The sequence below is a fragment of the Chrysemys picta genome, chromosome 10, assembly GCF_011386835.1.
Source record: "Chrysemys picta bellii isolate R12L10 chromosome 10, ASM1138683v2, whole genome shotgun sequence".
Classification (NCBI taxonomy): Eukaryota; Metazoa; Chordata; order Testudines; family Emydidae; genus Chrysemys; species Chrysemys picta.
In genome coordinates, this window is record NC_088800.1 from 82,888,371 (window position 1) to 82,897,906 (window position 9,536).

Genomic DNA, 9,536 nt, shown 5'->3' on the forward strand with positions numbered 1-9,536 from the left:
CATTTAGGGAAACACAAGAAAGAAAAGGACATAAGCCAACTCTCCATGAGAAAACATGGACAGTGCGGGTCTCCTTGAACATACTGTGTCAGGTCTGTCTTAAACATGATTGCTGTAGTCTATTCGATATAGGTTCTTACACTTCACCTGAGTGCCTGAGCGCCTTCCCATAGTGCGCTAAGCAATGTGACTAACATCTGCCATGCGTTGTTTGTTCTCTCATCCTGTCCCCAGAGAGAGCATTGTCTGCCTTTTTCTGAGCGAACTCCTCGAAAATACAGGAAACAGAACATCCCCACCCTGGTGGAAAGTCCTGTGCAATTTAACAAAAATTGCAACTTTTCTATTGCTTTTTTTACGTTATTATTTCATCGAGGACTCAGAATGCATATATAAGTATACACCCCTACCCCGATATAACGCGACCCGATATAACACGAATTTGGATATAACACGGTAAAGCAGCACTCCAGGGGGGCGGGGCTGCACGCTCTGGCAGATCAAAGCAAGTTCGATATAACGCGGTTTCACCTATAATGCGTTAAGATTTTTTGGCTCCCGAGGACAGCGTTATATCAAGGGTAGAGGTGTCCCATCAATGAAGAAAAATAGAATAATATTTTCCAGTAGTCATGCACTACTACAGTCATGCACATTCAATAATAGAAATATTCCCATCATAGATCAATTGTTGGATAAGTTTTTCCCCATCTGCTAGCATTTACCTGTTATAGAATTCAGTAGCATTGGGGTTTTAGATTAATTTCTATAGAACCCTATTAGTTTCATTCTTTTTAAATTACATAGGGCTTTTTCATAAGGTCAGGTACATAGCTACAGCTATCACTCTGCATTTGCTACGAGACGCCTCTTTCTGATTATTTACAACTTGATGCTTTGAAATGCTGAGTGGGCCCCCAGCTCCCATTGGATGGATAGCAGGCTTAAACACCTTGCTGGTTCAGCTTCTTACTGTGCAAACACTACCATGCAATATGGGAAGACTATGATTCAAGCTGAGCGCCATGTGGATAGTAGATAATGTCTGGGGTTTGCACAATCACACTGAAATAAAGGCCAACACCCCGTTCCTCCAAGTGTACTTCTTCTTTTCACCAGCAAGTTCTATTTCACCTCCTTTCGCCATCCCCCATTAACTAATTCAGTCTATTGTCAGTGTAAATACATGGAGAATGGAAACAGTAGGGTCAGGGAGATGGATTGACACATCGGGGGTGGGGGGGGGGAAATGAGATAGCTAGAGGGAGAACATGATATTTAGCTTTCTCCCTACCTTGGAATTATATATCTCCAATTGTTATGAGATCAAAGGATATTTTACCTGAACAGCTTCTGTGTATGAACAATTGCATCAGCTCTTCTTTGGCATGCATTCCTTTAGTACACTGAATGGGCCAAGAACCTTATTCTTCCAGGAACTGCATGAAAAGAGGATTCGTTTTCCGGTCTCTTTCTGGAATTGAGACACAAAGAATTTTATCCCACTTAGGTTATGTCTACACTACCGCCGGATCGACACTCCAGTAGTCGATGCATCGGGATCGATTTAGTGGGTCTAGTGAAGACCCACTAAATCAATGGCAAAGCGCTCTCTGGTTGGCTCCGGTACTCCACCCGGAACGAGAAGAGTATGATAAGTCAACGGGAGAGTGTCTCCCGTTGACCCAGTGCAGTGTAGACACCGCAGTAAGTTGACCTAAGCTACGTCGACTCCAGCTACATTATTCACGTAGATGGAGTTGTGTAACTTAGGTTGACTTACCACAGTTGTGTAGACATAGCCTCTGAAACCAATTTCTGCTCCCTGGGTAAATGGAACCTGTGGAACTAGAAAAGTGATCATAAAAATCTCTAATGACCCCCATACATATGAATCAGCCTAAGATTTTACTTTCAGCTGAGGTGCTCCCGTCAACATCGCATCTCCCGTTGACATCGTGTAGTGTGGAGCCCGCGGTAAGTAGATCTAAGCTATGTTGACTTGAGTTATGCTACTAATGTAACTCAAATCGCATAGTTTAGATCAACTTTCCCCCATAGACCTGCCCTAAGACATATGCATTGAACCTCCCAGATTTAGGAAGATGCCCTGGGTTCTTGCCTGATGGTGCTTATCATATATTGTGCAGTTGAGTTGACTTACTCTATGTGCTTCCACAACTAGGTTTGATTTGTCACAACGGGGTCATTGTCTACCATATGTTTTCAAGCTATATTTGCAGTCCTGAACTGCAGCAGATGCTGATACCTGAATACAAGCGCCTGTTCTCTCCATGATATTTTCTTCAAATGAGAATGTTTGTATTTTCCCTTTAAGTAGCAGCTTTTGAAAACCTATTTGCCTGGATAATTTGAGCAGGGAATTACAAACACAGCTAGTCTCCTGTCTGTCAAGATCATGGTCTTTTTTTTTACTCTAAAGCAGAAAGGTTCTGGCAAACTGTTTAAGTGTTTTCAGTACGCAGCGTTGCGTGCAAACTTTTAATTGTGTCACTATACAGCCCTTCTCCTGCAGTGCTTTTCCTCTACAAAGCACTTGACAAACATGAAAAGCCGTACTGTTCTTTGCATTTCCATGCTTCAGGATTTAAGAGAATCACTGTCAGGGATTAGGATGAGACTTTCACAGGTAGAAGGTTACCCCACATCTACCACTGCTTTCTTGCATCTTCCTTTGAGGCATCAGAGACAGGATACTGGACAATATGGACCATGGGTCTGATCCAGTGTGGCAATTCCTAGCTTCCGATGACTGAAATTCAGCAGGTCTGTATCTGATGGCCAGGGTAGTTCTAATGATAGTGAGTGATCAGGAATTCAAACGATGGTAGTGTGGTTCCCCCATGAGGAATATGGTCAAAGTGCCAGAGGAGCTAGAATCTACCGCAAATGCACAGGCCTTACGAATTTGCCAGACTCCACTGATTTGGGGTGTGAATTCCCAGCTTGTTCCACAATGGAGCAATGCCAAAGAAACTAACTGCTACCGCTGAGAGTCAACCAAATGGTCTTACACACAAATTCTTTTACACCCACTTACTGGTCTATATCGCTGTTTCACAACACCTAACACGTCATTTCAGAGAGTATGTCTGTGCTGCATACTAAGCCTAGGTCTGTAGGACTCGGTATTTTCAAGCCCACGCTTGAGTGTCCACACTGCATTGTAAACCTGGGTTTCCAACTGCTGGACCCGGGTCTCACAGTCGCGCTAACGCGTCCATACTGCACTATGCAGATCTACTGACTCGGATCGGTGGCTTGCCCTGTTTCCATACTGCAAAATGACAGGGCTTGGGCTTGAGTCACAGCAGGGCTTGGGCCCTGACCCATCCCCCTAGGAGGGTCCTAGAACAGGTTCCTGAGGACTTGCTGACCCAAGTCAGACTGATTTGTGAGTGGACAGAACGGGGGTTTGGGCTCAAACCTGAGTCAGAGCTGGGTCTTAGTGTGCAGTGTAGACATACCCTGAACAGCCCAACAGATGTGGATCCAACAGCAATATCCCGCCTTTCCTGCTTTCATGGTGGTCACCAGCAAAATATTGCTTGAATGGGAGTGTTTAGCTTCCCGTCAGAGCGCATGCAATAGCATTCACAGTTCTAGCATGCAAAGCGGTGCACAGAGTTGCCTGTTCTCGCTGTTAGCCTATTGACATGGGAGAGCACTGCCTGCTCTGTGACCTGGCTAACTGAATAGCAGGACTGTACATTGAATAAATTGAAATTCACAGAAATCTTTGGGTAATTCCATCTCACACACAGATCCCACAAATGATCACGGTTGTGATGGATTAGCAGATGTCTGCACGTTTCTGTAGCAATCTGCAAACTCCATTTTCTTCTGAGAAGGCTATTTTGATTGGAAAACTGTCCTGTGCCTTCACTCTGGCTCTATAGCCTCCATAATGCTCTTAAACACACAGGGGGCAGCAGGAGACATCCTCACACCCAGCAAAGAGCTAACAATGGAGAGTCGTTAACCCTTGATGACCTTCCATTCACATGGACTTAGAGAGGAGCCTCCACCCAAAGGCCACATCAAAAGACGCCTGAACTTTGTGAAACCTCTGATATGTGCGTACAGGGAGCATCCCAGGCCCATATCTGCTAAGGACAAGTATATGTGAAAACCCACCCACACCGTTTCCAGAACAAGTCACTCACCCTGCCTGTCCTCCCAGCAGCCTCCCTCCTCAAACGCCTGCTCCCTGAGCATAGGCTGCCCTTTACAACTCCCAGCAGGATCGGTTCTGAGTCACATGGTCGCATCAGGTGATCCCAGGTCTCATTCCCTTCTCCTGTGGAGGTGGTGAAAGCCCAGCACAGGTGCAGCTCAGCCCCACCCCTCTTAAAGGGCCAGCGCACTCCGGGACAACCCCAGAGGTCGGTGCTTAACAAAAAGGAATAATATGCAATACTCTGCGCTTAAACACATAAGCACAAAGCCCCAGACTTGCAAAAGTAATTAAGTAATTGATTTAAATGGAAGTTAGGTACCTAAATACCTTTGCGGGCCTGGGTCAAAGAGCTTTGCAATCACACCGTCCCCATTTTATGGGTGGGACATGAGGCACTGACTTGCCCAAACTGAGATCGAGTCAGAGTCAGGGACAGCACCTTTGGCTTTCTGATGCCCAGCGTTGCGCTCTATTGGTTGGGCTCACATGTAATCTCTGTATTACATCAGCCTGGGCATTCTTATTTAGTAACGATCACCTATTTATATTCAGGAATTTGAACTAATCACAGGAGTGAGAAACAAAAATAGGAATGACGAGATCCTCGGTTGCACATACAGCCTTTGGGTCAGGCATTATTTTTCATACATCTTGTAATCTTAGGGGATCTGAGAAAAATGCTACTGGTGGTTTTTTCTTTTCTTTCTGTTTTCTAACGACTGAAGAAGGGAGAGGAGGAACTTCATACAATCAGTGTTCAAGGCCCAATGAAGCAGGAAATTAGGTGTTTCTTGTGAGCTGGGAAACGATAGCCTGTAAGACACTGATTGCGTTATTACTGTCTATGGTAACCAAGGCTCTTTCCTAGGGTTCTTCCCCCCACCACCAGTCACGGCACTCGCCTTGAGAAGAGGCCTAAAAGCTCTCATTTAGTGGGTTGCTGCTTCTCTTTTTTTCTAGCTGGACTCTGATGATCATAAAGAAGCCTAAATGCTGTGGATCAGTGCACTGCACGCATTAGGCCAAATTCGTACCTTAACGGATCTTGTGGTCATTGGGCAGTTCGAGTGAGGTTTGCTGTGCCAACTATTTGCACAGAGCTAGGACAGCACACAGAGAACACCCACACGCAGCCAAACATCTATCAACAGTAGGTTCTCACTTGACTGTGCCACTGACTGACTGACTGACCCCGGACATGTGTCTGCCTCAGTGTGCCCATTAGTTAACTGGCAATAACACTTTCATACCTGAAGGCAGGTAAGGCTGTACTTTGCTACCCTTGGATGGAAAGCGCTGGTGACTTTAATATAAAAATAAGAACATAAGAATGGCCATACTGGGTCAGACCAAAGGTCCATCCAGCCCAGTATCATATCTACTGACAGTGACCAATGCCAGGTGTCCCAGAGGGAGTGAACCTAACAGGTAACGATCAAGTGATCTCTCTCCTACCATCCATCTCCACCCTCTGACAAACAGAGGCTAGGGACACCATTCCTTACCCATCCTGGCTAATAGCGATTAATGGACTTAACCGCCATGAATTTATCTAGTTCTCTTTTAAACCCTGTTATAGTCCTAGCCTTCACAACCTCCTCAGGCAAGGAGTTCCACAGGTTGACTGTGCACTGTGTGAAGAAGAACTTCCTTTTATTTGTTTTAAACCTGCTGCCCATAAATTTCATTTGGTGGCCCCTAGTTCTTATATTATGGGAACAAGTAACCATTATTTGTACTGGGCCTTTAAGAACTGACTGCCTAAGTGAACCGTAAGTCAAGTGTATCACTTCCTGTTGACAAGAAAGCTCTACTGATGATCACCGAACAGAGCAGGCATCATTAGTCCACTGTACACCTTCAGTAAAGGGTTTTTTGTTGCCCCTTCTCCTGGCACCAGCATCCTGTTCTGATGCCACGGACTGACACCCCTCTGCTGGGGGGTGGCCAATGCCTGGGGCTTTGGAGGTTGGCGTCCCAGGGGAAAGATCAGTGACAGGGGGTCTGGCTCTATTTCCAAGTGCAGCTTGCTTTATTTACACACTTACATGAGTCCACACCTGAGCTGCTCCAACAGCAGGCAGGGCCAGCCCATCTCCCAGGACTCTCTACCCAGCGCCAATGCCCAGTTACCTAGGAGCAACTCTACCTCGAGGACTGACTCTAATCAGAGCAGCAGGCAACTCTCCCGCTGCTCACAGGGCTCCCGTTTTGCCTCTCCACAAGCCCTGCATCCCCCCAAAACATAGCAGGCCTCCCCAAAAGTCAAAACCTGCTTGCAAAGAAAAGAGAACTTGAAAGGCTGAGTGACAGCCCAGTGGGTGAAGAAGTTGTGTTCATTCCCTATTGCTTTTCATAATACATGAGAGCTGAACTTCACACAGCCGTACAGGTTCCTTTCATAAACAGCTGGGCCGGCTCTCAGATCCCAAGTGTGGTCCGGCAACTGCGAGGATGTTAAAATATTAAAGTTCCCTTCAGGGGATACTCCACTAATGCACATGTATATATCACCGTCATCACAAGCACTGTCCTTGCCAGCTTCCCTAACTGTAAATCATCAGGATGATACAGGTTGAAAAGGGAAGGTCTAAAGAGGTGAGGTGTGTGTTGATTAATTTCAGATAATCACTTACCTATTCATGGGAGCGATGGCTCTAAAACAGAAAAGAACGCCCGGCAATACCTTTTCTAGCAACCTATTCTGACAGACCTTAGATGTCGTTTTTCTCCTGAGGCTGCTGCTCCATGCTCCGCTGCTTTGGCTCCTGCAGCAATATTTGTTCCGAGTTGCAATTCTAGGCTTCGTTTGCTTTACCACCAGGACTGCTTTTTGAACGAGGGCTCTGTGTCTCTGGAGCCTGTGATGGAAAGCTGCCCCAAGATGTCTCCTAGTTTAAAAAGGGAGTGAATCTGATATTTTTGCAGTGCAAAATATAGCACTAGCTAGAACCAGTGTTCACACAAGCACTTTGTAAGCTTCCACACACAGCCTTGCCAAAGTACCATGGTCCTAACCAGTGATACCCCGGACTCTATTGTTCCAGACCAGTTCTGAGTTCCCACATAGCTTTGACAAGGTACCGCATTCTTGATCTGTAGCACCACTTGCAATTCCACTCTTGGAATCAGCTTGACTGTTTGGGCACCCCCGCTGTTATTAGGAACATAGATATTCCCAGGGTGGCTCAGACCAGTGGTCCATCCAGTCCAGGATCCAAATGTAGCCATTACCTGCTGCTTCAGAAGAAACTTCAAGAAACCCCTCAATGTGCAGCTATTGTTGCCCATAGGAGAATTTTTTTCCTGATCCCTGTCAATTAGAGCTTGGTTTATGCCCTGAAGCATAAGAATTTATATCCCTTTTCAAACGTTTGTTTTAGTTCATGTAAGTATGGATGGTCTTTGTTGTTCATATGGACCCCAATTCAAGACGTCATGCCAATTCAGGAGAGTTTTTAAGCACATGATCAACAAGTCCCATTGAAGTCACTCAAACTTAAGCACTTTCCTAAGTCAGGGTCATAAATATCTAGTCATTGTTTTTAACTTAACTATAGACTGAACTATAGACTGCTGAGCTCATGGGGATGTATCCAACCAGGAACCCCAACCTCGAGAGGAGAAAGAGCAAGAAGCACCGAAATTACAGTTCCCAGGAGGCACCACAGCACTATTTCTGAATCAAAAATATGGTTTTGGTAAAAGTATAATTTCTCCATGGAAAACGGACACATTTTTTTTTGTATGTCGTGTTGCTGTAGTCGTGTTGGTTCCATTTCCACTGAAATTTTCAGCAGAAGAAAACCAGCTCTAGAAAACAGGAGTGCCCAGCTGACCTCCTCTACCCGCTTTATGAATTGACATACCTTTATTGTGTCACCTCCCGTTCGTCTCCTCTCTAAACAATATACTCCCAGTCTTTTCAATCTCTCTGGGACAGGGCAGCCCCTCCTGGAGTGGCTTCCTGCAGCAGACTGGGCGTGCTTGCCTGCCTCAGTTTCCCCAGTAACTCCACAGCAGCCCTCTTGCCTTAATGCTGCCCCCCCCTTGGGACAAAACATAGCTCAACTAATCCCCAGCAGAAAGTCCAAGATATGGTCCATGTCTCCTGTTGGAAGATCATCCTCACTCGGGAAGCATCCCTCACTCCCCCTGGCCCTCTCATTGTTCCCCTGGGTCCAGGTCTCCGGTGTGGAGGTGTCAGGTTTAGCTCTTTCGCTGCTCCCCTGCCTTCCGTCCTCTCCAGCCATTGGCTCTGGCTTAGACATCGGCAGGCAACTCCTGCTACTGCTCCTCCAGGCTTCAGTCCTCTCCAGACTTGGCTCTCTGGCTTGGGGAAGTCAGCCTGCAAACTCCTGCTGTTGTTGCTCCCCTGCCTTCAGCCTTTTCCCAGGATCTTTCATCGTCCCCCTGGTCTCTGGCAACTCTTACCTGCCCTCTCCCTAACAGACTCAATCTGGGCTCTAAGGCAACCCTGCATCATTGGCTGTCTCCTCAGGGGCCTTCTTTTAAGGCCAATTGGGAGGCAGCGGATGAGTCACAGGTGCACTGGTCCAGCTTCCTCTTAAAAGGCCAGTGTCGCCCTATGACATTTCATGTACAGAAGTCTCTCCAGGTCTCTAATCATTCTGTCATCCATCCCTTGACCCCTTCTAGTTATACTACATCCTCTGTAAGATGGAGTGACCAGAACTGAACGCTGTTGGCAAGTATTCTAGTCCTGGGCCTCTTCCTAGTGATACCAATGCACAACTACGCACATCTTTGGCCTACATACTGCTTGAGCTGTAGTCTGAGGCCTCCCTTCCTGTTCCGGTCATTGGGGAGCACTGGGGATAGGCCAATTGGTTCTAATAAAATAAGATCTGGCACCAGCCCTTAGCCCAAAACTTAAATGGAACCTCTGAAATACTTTGGGTAACTTTTGGTTGGTTGGTGTATATTTTATTGTAGATTATTTTGCATATCCAGCAAAATCATCTGATGATCCTCCAGGGGAGATGACTGCGAGTGTAATATGAGGCCCCTCCTCCTTTTAGGAGGTGAATCTGCTCTCCTCTGCCATGCTCCCCAACTGTCTACACAGCAAGTTCAAGCAGAAGACCTGCTCTTGGGGTCATCTCTCAGCTGCGCTGCAATAGCTACACCTCCATGGCTGTGATCACCTCTTTGTCAATATTTTTTTCTGAGGCAAGGGAAGCAATTAGAGGAGCGTTTATTACCTGTGGAACAGGTCAAGCATTATGCTTGTTATGGCCACATGGACCAATTTCAAAGACCTGCTTATAATGGCTTCCACTTCAATTAAAAGTCATGAAAAATATCTGAATGC